Source organism: Prionailurus viverrinus, chromosome D2, assembly GCF_022837055.1.
Source record: "Prionailurus viverrinus isolate Anna chromosome D2, UM_Priviv_1.0, whole genome shotgun sequence".
NCBI lineage: Eukaryota > Metazoa > Chordata > Mammalia > Carnivora > Felidae > Prionailurus > Prionailurus viverrinus.
The window spans coordinates 82,652,236-82,674,226 of NC_062571.1; the positions used below are offsets into that span (position 1 = coordinate 82,652,236).

Genomic DNA, 21,991 nt, shown 5'->3' on the forward strand with positions numbered 1-21,991 from the left:
GGGAATGACCTTGCAGCAAGACGCACAAAGCCAGGTGATGCCTTCGAGAAGCAGCCATCAGGGAAGTATTATGCTCCTCGGCCGTGAATTCCTCCTTTCCCTTATATTCGGAGTCGAGCCCAGACTCTCTTTCCTACTCTAAGACCTCACGTAGTAGTCTCCCTGAATAAAATCTGCCTTATTCTCTTTAACAAGTGTCATGAGTGATTTTTTCTTCAACAACTGCTTGCCTTCTGTGTGAATACCCAAGGTTTCAGACTATGTCTAAAATATCCTTCCATAATTAGAACTTGGAAAATAGGGAAAGAAAGGAAAGGAAAGGAAAGGAAAGGAAAGGAAAGGAAAGGAAAGAAGGAAGGAAGGAAGGAAGGAAGGAAGGAAGGAAAGAAAGAAAGAAAGAAAGAAAGAAAGAAAGAGAAAGAAAGCCAGAATACATGCGTCTCCCTCCTCGCCCAGGCTTGCTTGGGCACATTCCCTGCAGCCTGGACCATTAACCTCTGGCCTCTGGGCCAGCATGTACAGGTTTCTAAGTCATTAAACCACTAATATGAGCTCCACTGCACAAGGGCCCGATCAGGCCCATTTCAAGCTAAGCTAGTCCTGGAGAAAATCAGACTGGTGGGTCCACATCTAGGTCACCCAGGCCAGACTGCGCTCACTGCTACCTCCGAGCGCTCTGAGAAAAACCTGGCATTCTCCTCCACGTCCCCAACCTCCCCGCGGGGTGCAGGTGGCCAGACGTGTTGCATGAGACCTGCCATTCAGGCCTCCAGAAGCGACTGTCAGAGGATGCACGTTCTTACCACAAGCAATTTCTGGGCTAGGTTTTTAAAGGATCCAGTCAAATATCTGCCACTATGAAAGAATAAGCCGTAAGCCATGCTTTGGGGCTCCAGAAAGGACGAACTAGGAGAGCTTCTTCCAAATAATATATTTGTCCTAGGCTGACAGTGTCCGTTATGGAGATGAACTCAGGTCCCTGATGCCTTTGGTGGAGGTGAGCGGCAAGGGGAAAGGAAGAAAGAAGCTACAAAAGCATCTGTGTATAATCACACGCAGACGCACGGACACACATATATTTTTCTCCATAGATACCAACTCATCTACCCCATTTACAAACTGAAATTGAGATGAGGATTCAAAACTAAAATTTGCCGGGGCGCCTGGGTGGCTCGGTCGGTTAAGCATCCGACTCTCGATCCGACTCAGGTCGTGATCTCACGGTTCGTGGGATCGAGCCCCGCGTCAGGTTCTGTGCTGACAATGCGGAGCCTGCTTGGGAATCTCTCTCTCCCTCACTCCCTGCACACCACCCCTCCACTTGTGTGTTCTCTCTCTCTCTCTCTCTCAAAATAAATGAACATTTAAAAAAATAAAATAAATTTTGCTACATGACAACATGCTTTAAAAAAAAAAATTCCGTTAATTGAAAGTCAGTTAAGTCGGACACTGAGCCAACCAGACACCCTGAAAACACGCTTTTAGAGCTTATTCTCTGCTAGAGTCTCTGAGTGAAATATGCTAGCCTCGGAGTCTTATTACAGAACCATCAGAAAAGGTGACCGAAACCCATACAACTTCTCTCGCCAAGGGAGAAAAACAAACTGGTTCCCACACCACTTATGTTAACAAACTTCATAAAAGTTACGAACTGTAACCACCACGCCTGGTGTTATTGTTACAATGCAGGGGCCGGGAACTGAAGCTTCACGAGGAATGATTTATGTTTGCACAGATACCAGGCCTGTATTTAAATCGCGCCTGCTCCGTTGCGAGAATATTCCACATGTGTCCCATTACTCATTCCTGGCGGAACCCCGCACCACGCCGGCCTGAACCCCTGCCATCTGCGGGACCCTCGGCTTCCAAATGCACTACCTGAGGCAACCAATATTTCTGGAGCATCGTTTCCTTCATCAGGGACTGCTAACCTAAAAGCCTGTGTGTTTAGAAATTCTAATCAGCTTCAAATCTTGTCAGAGCCACTGAGCTAGCATCATGGGTCGGGGACAGGGTGGGGGGAGACGAGGCTCCAAAGCACATCTCATTATTAATAAAAATAAAGGAGAGAGATAGTAAAAAAAAAAAAAAAAAAAAAAAAAAAAAAAAGGCTTGAACGGGACCGTCACCCGATCAGCACCCAGCTCTTTACCTGCTTTGAAAGACCTTCATTTCTTTCCCAAGCAGAATGATCTTTGGGGGACGAGAAGAGCCGACTGTGAATCTAGAAGATAAAGAGAAACCTTCCCAGTCTTTTATTTTTATTTGCCAGATATATAATCTTCAATAGTGTACATTATTATTTTTAAAGAACCGAGAAATGTCCCTAGAATCTCTCCAATCTCCCAAGAAAGAGCTACGGATTTTAACGAATACACATCTCCATTTTCTCCTGTGCTACCTCTGCACATGAATAAAGAGTAGGTTTCCGATGATTTCAAAATACAAGAGGCGGCGGAGGAGGGGAGGGAGAAAAACCAATCGGCTAACATGGATTTTGCCAGTAGAGCAAAGAACCACATCTCATGTTTCCTTTCTATCCCATCACAGTGCCGAATGGGTGTTGGGCTGAAATCGGACATTCAATAAATATTGATAAATTGATTAACCACAAGCAACCAGATTTCAGGAATCAGCCTGCAAGGCCCAACGAAAATAAGATTAATAGATACAAAAGTGTTGTGCCGTCTGCGAGGATGATTATGGTGCCGGCTCTCTCTGCCAGAAGGCAAGGGTTGGTTTCGTAAGTTTATTCTGAAAGCCGTTTGCTGTGGGCGAGACTTTGGGTTTGGATTTGTACATTTAGAATCAGACTCCGGAGCACCTCGTTCCACACTGGGTCTGCCCTGTGGCCCCTTGCTGACCCCAGGGACTCTCCCCCCAAACTGAAGAGTGACTTTTTGGACACGCGTGCTGGAAACACAGCGGGATCGGAAGAGGCAATGGCCTCACCGTGGACAGGTCACAGGGGATGCTGGGTAAGACACGAAAGCTTTTCAGGAAGGAAGAAAAAAGTGCAGCGACATGAGACACGGGCATGGGACGTCATTTAAATCCCAAATTCCGCAGAAGGAGCAAGCTACCTCCCTGCCACTCCAAACACAACCAAGCAGGGGGGTCTGGAACCTGCCTTGGGGGTGGGAAGGGGGCGCAGACGTGCAGGGAGCCGGCCGAACAAGGATTCTCAGCTTCCCGTTTCCTGGGCTGTTGTCTTGTGTGACTCTTCCAAGAAAGATATTTCCGCCTGCTTTTCAAAGTAACTCCACCGAATGTAGCCAGATAATTAACCTGGGACGTGACAGCACAGGAGTCATTCTGACCCAACAGATCCCTCCCCACACCCTGTGCCGTCCTAGTCGAGAGCCCCAGCCCCATGGCGAAATGACAAACACCCAAGTGCACTGCTCTGGACACGGGACCGTTCCCCTCTCTTGCGGGTCCCAGCATTTGGCAGCGAATGGCAGGCCGAGTAGGCTCCAGAGCCGCCTGCTTCTTCAAAGCCTGGAACCATCACGAACAGGCTCTGGGCACTACGGGTCCGAGAATTCCCAGTGGTGACTCGGGAATCTCTATCGTCAACCCAGGTCTCAATCCGATAGGGACATCCTGGGAAGGCTTGGCTGTGACTCAACTTGCTGCTGGTTGCTCACTGTACTTCCTTTCTATAGAACAGCAACACTTTTCCTTGCCCTGAGAACAAAGCGTCAAGAAAGCCCTGTGTGGTCTGCTCTGTGGCATCCCCAGACGCCTCTCTCCAGGCCACATCCTCTGTATGAGCTCCTCTCATGCCCTTGAACACAAATTCTCTTCCCCACCGCAGGGCCTTTGCACATGCTGTTTCACCCACAGAGCATGTTGTTTCTTTGGTCCTCCTCTGGATCTTGGCTCACATGACCCGTTCGTGGGAGTGTCCCTGCAGACGCCAGCCTCAAAACCAGGTTTCTGATTTATAAGCTCTTACAGAAGCACTACTTTTCAGCACACTCACTTTGAATTATAAATCCACAGGGACTCGTGTGAATCCACAGGTGATGGCTGCTCCTCCCCTAGAGTCTAACTGCTCTGAGAAGAAAATTATTTTGCCTTGCTTGCCAATATATATTCCTAGCTGCTAGTATGGGGCCAGACATAGAGGAGGCTTTCAATAAATATTTACTGGGGAAAAAAGGATGGAATGAATGAATGAATGAATGAATGAATGAAAGCAAAGCCTCTTCTCCAGGATAAATTACGCACAGTGCCCTTTGGTATCTACTCTCCTGTCTCCTCAAGGTCCCTGCTCTCTCCTCAGTCTTCACCTCTGCCTTCCTCACATTGCTAAGTCCAAACCTTTCTTACAAACAAAACCAAAAACCTGCCCCCCCACACACACATTACCTTCCTCCCTTCACCTCATCACTTGCCGCAAACCTTCTTGGAGGAGACGGCCACGCTCTCTCTGTCCCATTTCCTCACCTCCCATCAGCCCTCTGATTACCACATTCCAGACTGAACCACTGTGATCTGTGCCTCTGAAGCTTGTCAGTGTGCGATCCAGTGGCCACCCCGGGGCCAGCCCCAGCGGCTGTGTCTATAACAACCCCTGTTGGTTACGCTTCCTAAATATCCGCCTCTCCCCACCGCCTTAGTGGAAGCCCCCGCTCTACTTGCCGAGCCCACAGCAGCCCTCCTCATCCTCAGCCCCGCAGCCCCCGGACCCCACCTCATCGCCAGCCAATGTTCCCAGAAAGCAAATCTGGTCATGTCCCTCCCCAGCTTGATACAATCCTTGGGTTTTTAACTCATCCAAAATGCAACTAAAGCTATATTCACAAAGACGTTTTTGCAGCATGGTTCATAATGGCAAAACATCGGAGGGTTCTGCAATATCCAACGCCAGGGACTAGCTCTGGAGGTCAGAGCACATGTGTTAATACATCCATTAACATTATAACCATGTTCGTGGTCCAAGTTACCGTCTCCACAGCTACAGACTATCACAGAGGATCATGGGCAGCCTTGAATGCTATGCTAATGTGGATATTATTTCCTAGGTGACGGGGAAGCTCTGGTGATTTCTGAACAAGGAGAGCGAGTGCTTAATGTTCAGTTATGTGTTAAAGCACAGACCTGTGTACGTGTTTGATTAGAGCCTTACCTCTGCAGCCTTTACTCACGGGCTGGAACCGGTTGCTGCCCGTATGCGATGCAACGTTTTGCAACTCGATTTTACCAAGCCTAGTGTGGGACGCAGATTTCTTTTTTTAATTTTAACTTTCTTACTGGGATAAAATATACTTAACATAAAACTTATCAACGTGACCATTTTCAAGCATGTGGTAGGTGGTGTTCAGCACATGCATCATGTTGTGTAACCATCAGCACTGCCCTCCGTAATTCTTGTCATCTTGCAAAACTGAAAACTTCCTCCTTCCCATCTTCCCCCAGCCCGTGGCAACCATCATTCTATTTTCTATCTCCATGATTTTGACTACTCTCAGTATTTCGTGTAAGTGGAATCATGCAGTATTTGTCTTTTTGTGACTGGCTTATTTCCCTTAGCACAGTATTCTCTAGGGCCATCCCCATTGTAGCCGGTGTCAGAATTTCCTTCCTTTTTAATACCGAAGATTCTAGTGCGTGGGTATGCCACATGTTGCCTATCTGTTCATCCTTCGATGGACACAGGTCAGTTGCTCCCACGTTTTAGCTATCGTGAATAATGTTGCTATGAAATGATTGTACGAATATCTATCTCTTTGGCCTCCTGCTTTCAATGATTGGAATTATTATTCAATTATTTCAATTATTCAATTACACCAAATAATTGAATTGGTGGATGGATGGCTGGACCACATGGCAAGTCTACTTTTAATTTTTTGGAGAAGCACTACACTGTTTTCCTCAGAAGATTTACCATTTTGCATTTCCACCAACAGTGCACAAGTGTGTCCATTTTTCCACATCCTCACCAACCCTTGTTATTTTTTGGGTTTTTTTTTGTATAGTAGCCATCCCAACGGATGTGAGGCAGCATCTCACTGTAGTTTGATTCGCAGTTCCCTACTGATGCGTGATGTCGAATATCTTTTCACATGCTTATTGTACGTCTTCTTTGAAGAAATGTTTCTTCAAGTCCTTTGCCTTTTTTTGTTGTTGTTCTTAAGCTTTGATTCTCTGTATATTCTAGTTACTAATCCCTTAGCAGATACTATTTGCAAATATTTCCTTCAACTCTGTGGGCTGCCTTTTCTCTCTGTTGGGATGGTCTTTTGGTGTTGGTGCACAATTTTTTTTTAAATTTTCATTAGTTCCAGCTTACCTATTTTTTCTTTTGTTGCCTGTCTCTTTGGTGTCATATCCAAGAAGTCATTGCTAAATTCACCGTCATGAAGCTTTTGCCCTGGGTATTCTCCAATGAGTTCTGGAGTTTTAGGTCTTACATTTAGGTCTTTGATTCGTGAGAGTTAATTTTTGAATATGGTAGTGGACAAGGATCCAACTTAATTCCTCGGCACATGGATATCCAGTGCCCCCCCCCTTTTTTTATGGTGCCAAACCCAGCATCGTTTGTTGACAAGACTATCCTTTCCCCATTGATGGGTTTTAGCACCCTTGAAAAAAGTCACGTGACATATATGAGAGGGCTTATTCTAGTTAACTGGTCTAAATATTTGTCTTTATGCGAATACCACACTGCTTTGATTACTGTAGCTCTGTAGTATGTTTGCAAGTCAGGAAGTCTGAATCTTCACCTTGTTCTTCTTTTTCCAGATTGTTTTGGATATTTGGGATCCCTTGAGATTACATATGAATTTTAGAATTTTTTTTTTTAATTTCTGAAAAAAAGAAGTCATTGGGATTTTCACTGGGATTGCATTGACCCCATAGATCATTTTGGATGGTATTGATATCCTAACACTAAGTTTTTTGAGCCGTGAATATGGGATATGTTTCCATTTGTTTACATCTTCTTTATTTTCCTTTAATTTAATTAGTTTTCGTTGTGCACGTCTTTCACCTCCTTGGTTAATTCCCAAGTATTTTATTCTTTTTGATGCTATTGTAAATTGTTTTCATAATACACTTTTCAGATTGTTCGCTGTTAGTGTATAGAAACACAACTGACTTTTGTGCATTGCCTTTTTATCCTGCTATTTTGCGGAGTTCATTTATTAGTTCTAACAGGTTGTTTGTGGGACCTTTAGGGTTTTCTACACACCAGATCATATCATCTACAAACAGACATGACTTCACTTCTTCCTTTACAGTTTGGATACCTTTTATTTCTTCTTCGTGCCTAGCTGGTCTGGCCAGGACTTGTACCGCTATGTTGAACAGAGACGGGAAAAGCAGTCACCGCTGTCTTGTTCCCAACTTTAGAGGAAAAACTCTCTTTCACCAGCAAGTATGATGCTCATGGTAAGTTTTCAGACACAGCTTTTATGCTTTTGAGGTAGTTTCTTTCTAATCCTTGTTTGTCGGGTGTGACACATATTTATTGATTTGTTTTCCCCCTAAAACGTGAGTGGCACATAGCAAGTTCTTTGCTCGTTGCTTTGACAGCGACCCTCAGAACCACACTGGGCCCACAAGATGTCTTTGAAAACATGTGCTGAATGACCGGGTGGGTGAAGGGCTATGAAATCACATGAGTAAACGCACGTGCTGGATGTTAATGCACCACATGACCTTGGTGGGTGTCCACTAGGATTTATGGGAGTTACGGAATTATGGAAAGAAAGAACGGAAAAAGCATATGCAAATCAATACATGCGGCCCTCCTTCCACATGCAAAAATGCATTCCCTAATAAACAAAAGGTACTCTTGAAGTTCTTCGGATTTACCACCCACTGGGAGACACTGATCGGCCCCCAGCTATTTCTTTTGTGATCATCAGGTGGCTCCTGCCTCAGCCCTTCCAAACCTTTGTCTCTCTTAGGTCTCTGAAGCCATTAGTATGCTATTCACTGAGTGGTGACAGTAACTGACCTAAGCCATACAATGGGGCTTAGACTCAGACCCTGTTTTCCAGCTCTGTTCCCAGAGGCTCCTGGGTCTGGTTCAAGCCTGGGATCACACAAGGAGCTACCACTGAGGCCTCACTGCATGCAGGCAATTACCTCGCTGGATCCTACGATGACTCTGTGGGAGAAAGAGATTTAATATTTCCATTTTACAGGGAGGGACACTGAGGCACAGAGAGGTGAAGTAACTTTCCCCAAATCACACAAACCTAGTGAAACATGTAAAGGAGCCCAGACTGGAATCGAGGCGATTAAGATCACTTATTGAGGGGTGCCCGGGTGGCTCAGTCGGTTGAGCGTCCGACTCTTGATTTCAACTCGGGTCATGATCCCAGGGTCCTGGGGTTGGGCCCCGCTTTGGGCTCCATGCCGAGCGTGAAGCCTACTTGGGATTCTCTCCCTCTCCCTCTGCCCCCTCTCCTGCTCACAACCTCTCTTTCTCTAAAATAAAAAAGTAAATCAATCAAAAAATAAAAAGAGTAGTCCTTGAAGATGGAAAACTGTGATTAGGATCAAGGACATTCAAAGAAACATGACATCTCACAATCCTAGGAAACGCTCCGGTTTGCAAAATTCTCTCATACACACTCCATCATTTCCGTCTTCTAAAGCCCGAGAGGTGTCTGGAACACATACAGTTCTTAGCTTAGAAAGAAACAAAGGTCCAGAGAGAGACATAAGTGCCCGTGGACAAAACCATGGGCCTCCGGCACCGGCACCAGCCCTCCTGACCCCAGTCTGGCACACCATCCACACCATCTCACCACGGGCTACCTCACGGGGTCCACCCAGCCTTACCAGCCACGCTACCGGCAGGAACTCTGTGGTCAAGCCTGCCACCAGCTAGGCCACTGACAACACGGACGAGAAAATCATCTGTGGATTCCACTCGGCAGCCAGGAGCTGTGAACCAGCGAGAGCTGAACTGATAATATTAGAACCGCCCATTTGGAGAAGACTGAACGCTTCACAAACCACGCTTGACCTCCCAAGTCCTGCCGTGAGAGTTGGGCCCTGACGAGCACATACGCTGTTGTTTTTGCCGGGTTTGTTGTTTACCGACTCTCCCTTCAAGATACCTGAGTGCTCACCCTGGATCCATAATCCCTTATCTGCAATTCTAAAATCCATAAAAGCTCTGAAATTTGAGAGTTTTTTCTTTCCTCTGAGTTTGTAGGAAACGAACCTGACAGGCAAACCTTACCTCAACTAACCTGAGGCTATTTATAATATTAATTTATTCCATTTAGTGTGAATATTCATACGTTTTATTACAAAAACATCAGTGAGCTTAATTACAGGGTGCTACCTCAGATCCCACTAGAAATGTTGTAAAGTATTACTTTCCTGAAATAAAATTAAGAAATCATCATTGCAGGGCGCCTGGGTGGCGCAGTCGGTTAAGCGTCCGACATCAGCCAGGTCACCATCTCGCGGTCCGTGAGTTCGAGCCCCGTGTCAGGCTCTGGGCTGATGGCTCGGAGCCTGGAGCCTGTTTCCGATTCTGTGTCTCCCTCTCTCTCTGCCCCTCCCCCGTTCATGCTCTGTCTCTCTCTGTCCCAAAAATAAATTAAAAAATGTTGAAAAAAAATTAAAAAAAAAAAAAGAAAGAAATCATCATTGAATCGCATTTGGCCCCAAGAGTTCTGGATGGAGAATCGCGGATCGGTGCGACAGACATTTAATAAGCTTACCAGTCCCTGGGATTGGGTTTTCCGTATACCCCCCTCGTCCAGTCCCCACAAGACAGGCAGTATCTCTGCATTTGATGGACACGGACGCTGGGGCATGGAGAGATCTAGTAATTTGCTCTAGGTCACAGAGCTACTAAATGCCAGAGCCAGGACCCTCTCCAACTGGAACATAGTGTTCTCGGCATCCGCCATATTACCGTGTCTGTGTGCATGTTTGTGCATGTGCACACACACGTGTGTGGCGGCGGGGTGCTTTGTAAAGCACTGAGCAAGTAAAAGAGGAACCCAGCAAAAGTAGAGAAGAGAGAGAGCAAACATCTGGGAACTCCTAGGCCTACGCAAACCCTCCCTGCCTCCAGAACCTCTCCACTCTGCCTCTTCTGAACACATGCGTGTGGTTTACAGAGAAAACAGAGGGGAGATTCCAAATCCACTTATATCCTATGGATCAAAGACCAAGGGTGGATTTTTTGGCTGCGTCTTCTCCTTACGATGATGGCAGGCATTGTCAGAGTCCAAAAAAAGAGAAAGCCATTTCTTTTCAGCATCCAGGGTCTTCTCCTGGGGATGTCAGAGGTCTCGCCAGAAGGCTGGAGTTGCATCTCAAGGAGGATTCCAGCACGGACTGACGAGGGGTTAACGCAACCTATTTGGGCGCTCGGATACACTCTCCGTGGTTAATCTGGGTGCGTGATTGATCTTTGCCAGAATCGCATGTTCGCATTCAATCTTCCGAATTCTCTTCTGCAACAATAATTAATGTCAGAGCCGTTTCTGGATCAACAGTGTATTTTCTGGCGAACGCAACCCTGTACCTCTAATGACTCAAAACGGAGATTTACCAGTCTGCCAAGATTCCTTCTTCAGGCTTCATCTCTTCATGTTTACATCTGGTTTAACTTTTTCTAATCTAAAATAAATCAGCATGAAAAGCATTAGATTTTTCATTTAGATTCTCAATTGCCTTTGATTATGGAGATAATATCCCTTATCTGATTGCAAATGGCGGGATGGTTCCCTTGTTAGGAGCTGAACGGAGATGCCTCGGTCTCTCCTTGCTTCTCCTTCACTTTTGTTAAGGGTGGAGCCTGGCGGGGTTCTGGTTTGAAAAGGAGGCAAATCAGGATGTAAGGGGGAAGCATGATTTCAATCATTCCTCTTCTTGTGAGACTCACAGAGGAAGGCAGCCTCTCCTGGCTGCCTGATGAGAAGTGGTCTACAGAGATTTCACACTCTGTTTTCCCACCATGGTGACTGCAGACCCTGTCTGTTTGCAGGGATAAATGAGAACAGCAATGACGAAGCACTTGGCTGGAGATTTCCATGCAAACATCAGGCGTGGGGGGAAACTAACACCGTCATACGGGGATGTTAATTACCCAGTTACAAAGTCAAATTTAGCCGAACTATTTTGTATATCAAAGAGGTAGATTTCCCCTGATTCCTTAAGTATTCCTTTCAGCATGTTCTATTATGTTTCCTATCGTTTGCAACAATTCCTCTTCACTATAAATGGGAGCGGAAGATTCCAGAAACTGAATCCATTTCTCGTACCAGGTGGAAACTTCTCTCCCCAGCAATTGTTTACTGTCATTGTCTACTTTCCCTCAATTAGAGTCCTGGACGATCCCAAGTACTTCAGAATCGAATACAATGGAGCCACCCCAACGGCGGAACATCTCAGAAAGTTCTGAGGATTCAATCTCCCACTCAACCCTACAGCTTTTAACTCCATTGCTCGTTTTTCTTCTTTCAAAAGAACAGAGACAAAAAAAAAAAAAGACTAGGGTATTTCCTGTTCTTTGGCTCACCTGTTCACACGGAACTCCCCCCCTGCCCTCTCCCAGGGCCCTTGGGAGAAAAGCCTCACTATCTCACACTAGTGGCTGCTTTCTGTGGTTGGGTTTTTTGTTTTTTGTTTTTCCCACCTAGACTGGCAGCAAGCAGTCTAAATGGAGCCCTTTCATGCCTTCTCAGAATTAGAGAAGATGATGACTTTTACTTAGTGAGGAATAGCAAACTAGGGTCCTCGACGGCTGGAGAACAGAATAATAACAACAACAACAACAAGAACCATAATAATACACAACAGAGTGCTTATCAAGTGCCAGGCGCCACGCTCAATGCTTCATGGGCATTGTGGGATCTCCATGGCAACAGCAGAAGAAAGGTACCACTGCCATTCTAGGGGTGAGGAAACGCCATTCTTAGAATTCTGCTTAATGATGGCACCAATAATCGTAAGATAAACAACGAAGCGTTACTGAGCCATCTCGATGAGCCAATCTCTGCCCTCAGCACTTTTTGTATACCGCTTTATTCCACCCCGACAAAGGCACCAGATGAAGGGACTATTATCAACTTCATTTTGTCTCAGAAGGAATCCTGGAGCAGGTAAGAGTTCATGCAAAGTCAGAATTAAGAAATGGCAGTCAGGATAAAAAAAAATCTACATTTACCTGAGTCAGGGCCTCAGCCCTCACCTCCCTGCTGCCCCAAGAGAATATCATCCATTTAATGAAGATGCCAAAAGTTGTAATGGAAACTTATTACGGACACACACACACACGCTGACTGATTTCAGTTACAGACGTACCAGACTCAGCAAAAGTAAAGTGGCAGAAAGCAGATCAGTGGTTGCCCAGGGTGGAGCTGGGGGAAGGTGTTAAGTGCAAAGGGCACGAGGGAAATTTCTGGGTCGTGGACGTGCCCTCCATCATGATTTGGTGCTGGATACATGACTGGATGCATTTGTCAAAACAAAATGAACTGTACACGTATAGAATGTATGAATATTAATGTATGTAAATTGTACGTAAGGCTGATTTTTTTTTTTAAGTATCATGAATAACCTCCAATTTAGCTTAGAGTTTCAACTCAACACAGAGTGAGTGAGAGAAAAAGACAGGGACCCTGACCTCAGAGATCTCATCTAGTGACAGAGAATCATCTTAATGCATTTATAAATACAAGTTAGGGCAGGGGCAGCTTCACAGGCGTGAGACCCAGGCAGCAGGCACAGGGACCTACACTCAGAAGGGCCACATGTGGCTTTGATGTCACCATCTTGAATTTCTTTTAATTGTGGTAAGATATACATAGCATAGCAAGCGCCTAATTCAGCAGAACTAAGTACATTCATCAGGCTCTGCGATCATCACCACTGTCTGTCTCTCCAGAACTTTTTTTTTTTCATCCCCACAAACTGAAACTCCGTGCCGCTAAACAGTGATTTCCCACTCTCCCCTCCCCACGGCCCTGGCAGACAGCCGTCCACTTTCTCTCTCGGCGAATGTAACTATTGCGGGTACCTCGTGAAAGGGGAGTCCATTGATACTTGTCCTTTGGCGGCTGGCTTATTTCACTTAGCGGAACATCACCCAGGCCCATCCGTGTCGAAGGCGGGGCTGCCTCTCGCTGTGTTGATGATGTCCTTTCATGTACACAAGTTTTTCATGTTTGATGAAGTCCAATTTATCGGGCTTTGTCCTCTGTAGCCAGTGCTCTGGTATCGACACCTTGAGTTTTTAAATAATTTTGTCTTTGAACTTGTGTTTTGTAAATGAAATCCCAAGGGACGGGGGGAGCACACGCAGGAGCAGAAGACAAGTCAAAGGTGTGTGTTTCCTGATTTCCTTGCTGCCCCGGGCACAGATGGCACTCGGGCGTCCCTCACGCACAAAACTCTGGTGACCCCCCTCACTCCGGTCTGAGTGGCTAAAGTGAAAAATCAGGAGACTATAGATGCTGGAGAGGATGTGGAGAAACGGGAACCCTCCTGCACTGTTGGTGGGAATGCAGATTGGTGCAGCCGCTCTGGAAAGCAGTGTGGAGGTTCCTCAAAAAATTAAAAATAGATCTACCCTATGACCCCGAAATAGCACTGCTAGGAATTTACCCAAGGGATACAGGAGTACTGATGCATCGGGGCACTTGTACCCCAATGTGTATAGCAGCACTGTCAACAATAGCCAAATTATGGAAAGAGCCTAAAGAGTCCATCAACTGACGACTGGATAAAGAAGTTGTGGTTTATATACACAATGGAATACTACTTGGCAATGAGAAAGAAGGAAATCTCGCCATTTGTAGCAACGTGGAGGGACCTGGAGGGTATTATGCTAAGTGAAATAAGTCAGGCAGAGAAAGACAGATACCATATGGTTTCACTCTTATGTGGATCCTGAGGAACTTAACAGAAGACCATGGGGGAGGGGAAGGAAAACAAAAAGTTAGAGAGGGAGGGAGCCAAACCATAAGAGACTCTTAAAAACTGAGACTAAACTGAGGGTTGATGGGGGGGTGGGAGGGAGGGGAAAGTGGGTGATAGGCATTGAGGAGGGCACCTGTTGGGATGAGCCCTGGGTGTTGTATGGAAACCAATTTGACAATAAATTTCATATTAAAAAAAAAAACTCTGGTGACCCTACCATGCATGGAAGTTCAGCTGACCGCCCCAAGAGGCCACGCTTCCCACTGCATTCTCCAAATGTGGAAAGAAGGCAGTGGGTTTCTGGGAAACACGAATGACCAGGCAACCTTTTCATATCCTTTTTTTTTTTTTTAATGTTTATTTATTTTTGAACCAGAGAGAGAACTAGCGGGAAAGGGACAGAGAGAGAGAGAGAGAGAGAGAGAGAGAGAGAGAAGATCTGAAGTGGGCTCTGCACTGACAGCAGAGAGCCCCATGTGGGGTTCAAACCCACAAACCACAAGATCATGACCTGAGCCAAAGTCAGACGCTTAACTGACTGAGCCACCGAGGCGCCCCTGTATCATATCCTTTCTTACTCATGTTACGTCCCCGCGTTAGCCACCTGCTTATGCTGGATGGAGATGATGGCTCCCAAGGAGAGGGAGAGACAGGGCTCCGATATGTCCCTTTTCTCTCAGCCCCTCCTCACTCAGCAGACAACTGGAGGAGTGTTGGTTGAGTGAGATTATATCACAGAATGAGACAAAAATTTGAGTTGATTTTTGCAGTGTTTCCATTGTTCTAGTGAACGTGAGATAGATACATACATGCATGTGTGAAATTAACACAATAAAAACCGTGTCATTTCAGTGATTCCACATATGAGTGAAGGGCTTTTCTATTTGTGTTAGAAATGGCATTAGGCAGGGACAACTGGGTGGCTCACTCAGTTAGGCGTCCAACTCTTGGTTTTGGCTCAGGTCATGATCTCAGTGGTTCCATAAGCTTGAGCCCCGCATCGGGTTCTGGGCTGACAGCACAGAGCCTGCTTGGGATTCTCTCTCTCCCTCTCTCTCTGCCCCTCCCCTACGCTTGCTGTCTCTGTGTCTCTCAAAATAATAAACTTTAAAAAAAAGATAGAGAGAGAGATAAAAATGGCATTAGGCCATATAAAGATGAACATTAAAATTCATGGAAATAATTTAAAATCTTAATTTTTCTTCACTTACGCCAACATTCAAAAGCACGTTAAAAACCATCAGGGAGAATCAAGAGAGAGACAATGGAAGGAAGGAAACAGACATACTTTTGCACCCTATTTCCCCCCGCTGTTCTAACATGAGGACCATGTGTTCATTTTACCGTGGCCCCCACAAAGTACATAGTCACACCTGAGAGACTGGCCATATACCATGGAACTATTTCATGCAAAGTCTTCATATTTTTGTTTCCATTTGCTCCTAGGCCCCTCTTTGCACATCCATCAACCGAGACCCCTTCCCTTCAGCACACGTGGCCCACGTACCACCCCCTATAACAGGTGTCCTCCACTTGTATCCCAGAACCAAGGGCTGAGAAGCCAGCAGTGGCCAGAACTCATTAGTGAGGAGTTGAGCACATTTGTAGCTAAAATGATGGGTGTCGTGAACTTTCTGTGACCAGAGGGCTGGATCAGAGGCATCTGACCCCCATCAGAGAGCAGCCGCTTAGCACTAACCCACTCGCCGCTGGAGGCAGGCTGCTTGGCTGGGAAGATGCTTCTTGTCTTCAACAGAAAACGGCAAGCGATCTGTTGTCTGCTTGAAGGAAATCATTCCCCCATCTGTCTTCAGCCCTATTTGTTCCTCCAGCAAATTATTATCCCTAAATTCTACATGCTTTCCAAGGTACTTATTTTTGGAGCTGTCTTAAAGTCCGTTCTGGATGGAGAAGGAGATGAATTAGAACCCCCGAGAGAAAAAGAATTTCTCTATTTGGAAAAGGGTGATGAAACAAAGGACCTCCACTTTGGACCTTCACTCGGGCTACCTAAAGCCGAGGTCTGTCGGTCTCTGCAAAATGAGCCCATCTGTAAGGAGCCCAACAAAGGAGATTTTCTGCATCAGAGAAAGACCCTTGCATGCACAAAGCCCTCAACTGTCACCTACTCTGGCCCCAGCTTTTCATCTCAAACGCACCTCCTGCATTTTTGTTTATCCATTCACCCTTGTGCCCATTCAGTCACACAGGTGTCCCACAATGTTCTACGTGACCTGGTGCTGGGGACACAGGGCTGACCCAGAGCAGATCAGAGACACCTTTCCTCGTGGACCTCCTCCTAGACAGAGGCTCCAACCTGTGTGCCTTCAATTCCAAGGCTTCCTTCAATTTCCTTTTCTCCACAGCTACAAACATTTAAAATATAGTGTAGCCAGAATGCTAAGACAGCCCCCAAGATTCCCACACACGTCCCACACATTCTCTTTCCTTTCAGGGTGAGTGGAGTCCGTGATCACAATGGGTTCTCACTTCCACAGTGAAGTTATATTATATGGCACAAAGGGCTTTGCAGGTAGAATTAAGGTTGCTGATCAGTTGACGTTGAGTTAATCAAAAGGGAGATTATACCAGGTGGGCCTGACCTAATCAGGTGTGTCTCTAAAAGCAGTCGGAGAGATTCAAAGCAGCAGACTGTCCTTGTATCCACGAGAAAGCAAACATGTTGCGAACTGCCTGTGGCTGGAGCCACGTGGCAAGGACCTGAGGACAGTTTCCAGGAGCTGAGAGTGCCAGCTGACAGCCACCAAGAAAATGGGGACTCAGCCCTACCACCACAGGGAACTGAAATCTGACAAGAATCAGTGATATTGGAAGAGACCTCCGAGCCACAGATGAGATCACAGCCTCGTGTGACATCTTGACTCAGCCTGGAAAGACCTCGGTGGAGGGGCTGGCCAACCCACCCCAGCACATCTGATCGACAAAACTGTGAAATAATAAATAGGTGTCATTTTAAGCCACTTGTGTGATCATTTGTTTTGCAGGAATAGCAAAAATAATACAGATAGCATCTGTCAGATAGTTTTTCCCTTTCCTGATAGCCCATCGGAGCTGAAGCGATCCTACACTAAGTTGACATGATCTCACCCATAAGTAAATAAGCAAACTGCCTCAGTTAATTACACATGATGACCACAAGGAAACAAACACACCCCTTGCACTGGAGAACCCTGATTGATAATGCTGTGACCACCACTGGGAAACAATGAAATATATAATATTTATCAAGGCATGGGCCAATCTTGATGATCTGGCCTCTGCTAATACGTATACCTGACAAGCAATGTGTTGACATGCGTCCCGTTAAAATTGGAAAATTTTCAGCCACTATTTCTCCAAATCATTTTCCTGCTCTCACCCCCTCCCCACTCTGAGATTCTAATTGTATGTGTGTTGGATCTCTTGATATGGATGTTATCCTGTAGGTCACTCAGGCTCTGTTCTCTCTCTTTCTCTCTCCCTCCCTCCATTCCTCACTCCCTCCTTCTCTTCACTCATTTTCTTCTCTATAAGTTCTGTTTGGTTCATTTTTAATCATCTATTTCTCTCCCCATAAGTTCTGTTTGGTTCATTTTTAGTCATCTATTTCTCTCCCCATAAGTTCTGTTTGGTTCATTTTTAATCATCTATTTCTCTCCCCATAAGTTCTGTTTGGTTCATTTTTTATTATCTATTTTTCTCCCCATGATGTGACATGTTTCCATAAACCCCTGAATTTAAAATCAAAACAACAGACCATGATTGAACCGCACATCAGGCTCCTCACTGAGCGTGGAGCCTGCTTGGGATTCTCTCTCTCTCCCTGTGTCCCTCTCCCCAGCTCATGCTCTCTCTTATTCTCTCTCTCTCTCTCTCTCTCTCTCTCTCTCTCTCTAAGTAAAAAAATAAATAAAAATAAAGGGAAAACAACAGTCTTATAACAGCTTTTTAAAAAATCCTTGTCTGTTTATTCCATCACCTCTGTCATTTATAAATGTTTCTATGAATCATGATGTCTCCTGGTTACGTATCATGCTCCCCTGCTCCTTTGAATGTCTAGTAAGCTTTGTCTGGATGCTAGATATTTTTAGTGTTATATTATCACTTGCTGAATTTTGTCATAATCCTTTAAAGAGTGCTGAACTTTGTTCTGGCAGGCACTTAGACTGCTCGTGGAGGAGCTCAAGAAGTGCTTCTAACACTGTTATAGGATGGATCTAGACTAGCCTTTACTCCAGGGCTAATTTGGCATACTTCCAAGGCCTGACCCTTTTAGGATCTCTACCGAATTTACCCTGTGCTCCGTGAGGTCTCTCCATACTGGATGGTGAGGAACTTAATGATCCATTGCCCTGAGTGAGCTCCAAGAAGCATTCATCTTCTAGCTTCCCAGTAGCTGTTCTTTCCTTGTGAGCTGTTCTTTGTCTGGCCTCATGATTTCTCACAGCACAGGTTAGTTTTTAGCCACAGACCCAACTTCCCCAACTTCTGAACCTCTTTCTCTGCCTGGCTCCCTCCTCTCAGGAACTGTGCCCTGAAAATTCTAGCTGCAATTCTAGACCACTGGGCTCTGCTTAGGTGTGGTCCTCCTGTGCCACTATCCAGGAACTGCCCATCTTTCAGCCTGAAATGTCTTCTCCACCTGTGCCCCACATTCTCACTCTCCCTACCGGTCATAGGAGACACCCAACCTTCCGTGAAGAACATGCCCAAATGTCTCCTTCCCTGTGCATCCTTGCTGAGTTCTCCGGACCCACAGCTCAGTGTAGACACCCTGACTCGGCACTCACTGGGGTGGCTGCCTCCCTCACCAGCATGGGCAGGAAACCTGCCTTCTGGACCGCTGTGTCACCAGCACCTAGCACAGCTCCTGGCAAAGAGTAGGTCCTCGATAAATATTTTTTAAAGCAGATCAGCCCAATATTTCCTCTTAACCCACCGGAAAGGGACCTGACATGGGACAGCACAGAGAGGAGTGAGCACCCGTGAGGGACCGAAGGACCAGAAGAAAGTGCTTGGCGAAGAGCTGTAGGAGGGGAAGACTCCTATAGCAGAGGGAGAGGTGTATAACTGCCTCTTACTGCCCAATCCCAGCACAGTTGGTTTTGTCCACAGTCAACCCTGAAGACCCCTGGGCTCCCACCCTCTGCTGTCGGGACAAGCGCAGCTCCCCCCTATCCCCACTCCCCAACACCACGCCGGAAGCACAACCTCAGAGTGGGACATAACTGAGGTGGACCCTCCTTCCGCCTCTGTGTCCCCGTGCAGCCTGCATCAGCTATCAGGGCTCACAGAACTTTCTCTTTGGAAAAACAGGGCTCATGTGCCTTACACAGCTGTGGTTGAGGATCAATGAGGCAATTCAGGGACCAAACAACGGCCCCTTTTGTTCCATCTCTGTCTCTCGGTGATCCTGGCACACAGCGGCCCAGCCGCTCTCCTCTCGGACCGTGCCTCCCCTCCCCCACTCCGTGCCCCTTCGCTCCTGCCTTCTCAACACAGGCGAGTCCCTTGGACTTCTTGGTTGTTTCCTTGGTTCATGCAGTTAGAAAATAACAGTCTGGACATTCCAGATCACAATTTTAGACCTGAATTGGAATCACCTGGATTTCATGTTAAAAACAGAGGCGTTTCTGGACCCCACCGTTCCCAGAGCCCAGGGATATACCTTCCTAGAACATTCTCCTGAGGATCCTGGGGGACACTAAAATGTGAAGGCCATTCAGTCCTTCCTGGGGTGGCAAACTCCTTTCCCGCCTTGCAGATCTTCTAAGGGAGGGTGCAACTTACATGGAAAATGCCCTGTTAATCCTTCTTGCCTCAGCCCCGGCTCGATAGGGCAGGAAGCAGATGTGTATGGACCCACATTCTCAGTAGTCTCTGGTCAAAGGGGGAATTTTCAGCTGACCACAGAACTAGGTGGGCTCTGAGTAGAAACTGTACATTCAGCTCAGGGTCAATTTGCTGACTGATGTCTGAGTTGCTGGGGGGAGTGGAGGGTACCCTGAGCCAAGAGCACAGAAGGTCCCAAGTCCCTGTCACCTGGCACTCTGAGCGTAGGGAAGAAGGATTGCGGGTATTCACCCCAATGTAAACAGGACTGCTTGGCAGGAGCAGCATCCTCAAAGCACCAGTTACAGTTAGGTTGGTCCCAGGGGCCATATCTTGGTGCCGTGGCCTTGGCGCAGGGTTGGGGATGGCAGAAAAAGGCATGTTGGAACTTGAACAGCCACAACTCGCTTGTATGGAATGCTGCCTCTCTGCTAGACCGGAGGCTTAGCCCTTTATATAACCTCTTGTAATCCCTACAGCAAACCTAGGAGGTAGATCTCCTCATGGTTCCACGAACATAGATGGGGAAACCAAGGCTCAAAGATGTCAACAAAATTTCCAAGGTCACTCATCTAGCAAGACCCCAGAAAGACTCAACCCAACGCCCTCACACTTAGCCACACCACCCCGTTCATCTTCCATCAGCCCGCCTTTGCTTTGGCTGAGACGTGGACGTGGGGCCCCACCCATGCCCCATTTCCTGAAGGACGTTGGCCACAACAGTGTCAGATCTCAAGAGACTGCAGGTGTTCTGGATCCAGCTGCACATCACCGACAACAAAACATTCAGAGCGCAGCTAGTTTGGAGACCTCATCAGCACATGTGCTTCCTGATGCAACAAAACTGATTTCAGCCCTCGGACCCCTTGTACCTCCCAAGAACCTTGCCCTCTGACGTCCAGCCTCCCATTGACATATGCAGGGAGGGGCTGGAAGGGTAGGCAGCACTGAGACCCAAGGGTGGTCGCTTCATCATTTCCCTCTTCCTGCATTTGAACGGAGACTACCAGCCACTGTCAGTGGAGGTGAGTCGTTGAGGCTTCCGGGAGGAGCACCAAGGATGCGCTCAGGCAGGAAGCGGGTCCCGGAGATGAGGCAGGGGGTCCTGATCTGTCGATGGGGTGGCAGAGCTAATTGAAATGTTTATTGTCCTGGGGCGCCTGGGTGGCTCAGTCGGTTAAGCATCCAACATCGGCTCAGGTCATGATCTCGCGGTTCATGAGTTGGAGCCCCACGTCAGGCTCTGTGCGGACAGCTTGGAGCCTGGAGCCTGCTTCGGATTCTGTGTCTCCCTCTCTCTCTGCCCCTCCCCTGCTTGCGGTCTCTCTCTCTCTCTCGTTCTCTCTCTCTCAAAAATAAATATACACAAAAAGTTTATTGTCCTTTGTCAAATGGCCTTTTCTCAACCCTTTTTACATGAAGAGCTCAGTGCCTTCACTATAGCCAGAGCCACCAGCAGATTAATCTGGCAAAAATCTCATGTGGAGGCTAGGACTACAGGAAGAAAAATGAGATTCTGAAGACTCCAGTCCGTCTACACCTCTCCAGCTTGGTTGGGAAAAGGTAAATCATTCTGCCCCCTCTGATAACTGTGAGAAGAAAGGGAATGTTTGTTTTACTTCCTGTCTTATCTCGCTGACTGCTTCATTCCCTAAAGAAAGTGATCTTGAAGCCCAGGCACCGAAAACTTGAGTATTTTCATCTCCTATGACCTACGGGCTCACCCCAACCACTGGAAAACATTCAGCAAAGCCCAGAGTGGCATTTCTCAAAGCCAGTGGGACACCAAAACCACCCAGGGAGACTCTGCTTCCAGCCACGATGGAGTAAACAGACAAAGGCTATGAGGCAACAGCATTCAGACACTGGATACAAAGCAATGGGGGTCTGCAACCCTGGGTGGAGGGGACGTGAGAGCAGGGAGCCCTACGACTGTCCCCACCCAGAGGAAGCTTCCAGGCTGCAGAGCAGAAAGGGGAAACTTAAGAGAGCCCAGGAGCCTCACTGAGTGGAGGAGGCAGAGATCAGGACTCAGAGAAGCTGAGGCAGCCAGAATTGGGGGGCTAAATACTGAAAAGGAGTGACCTGCAAGGAAAGAAGAGTTCTGACAACTAGCAATGGGTCCCCCTAGCCTTTGGCCGAATACCGGTCTTCGCATGCTTGAGGGAAAACTTCACGAATCCCAGAAAAAGAATTACCAGGAAGTAGTAGGTCAGACACTTCCAGGACTTATCCCAGAGCTGGA

General features: G+C 46.8%; 1 protein-coding gene across 4 annotated transcripts in view; it reads right to left on the reverse strand.

The window, feature by feature from the left end:
• CD2H10orf90 (chromosome D2 C10orf90 homolog) overlaps window positions 1–21,991 on the reverse strand; it is a 262,252-nt gene that overhangs the window by 190,078 nt on the left and 50,183 nt on the right. The window lies entirely within an intron of this gene.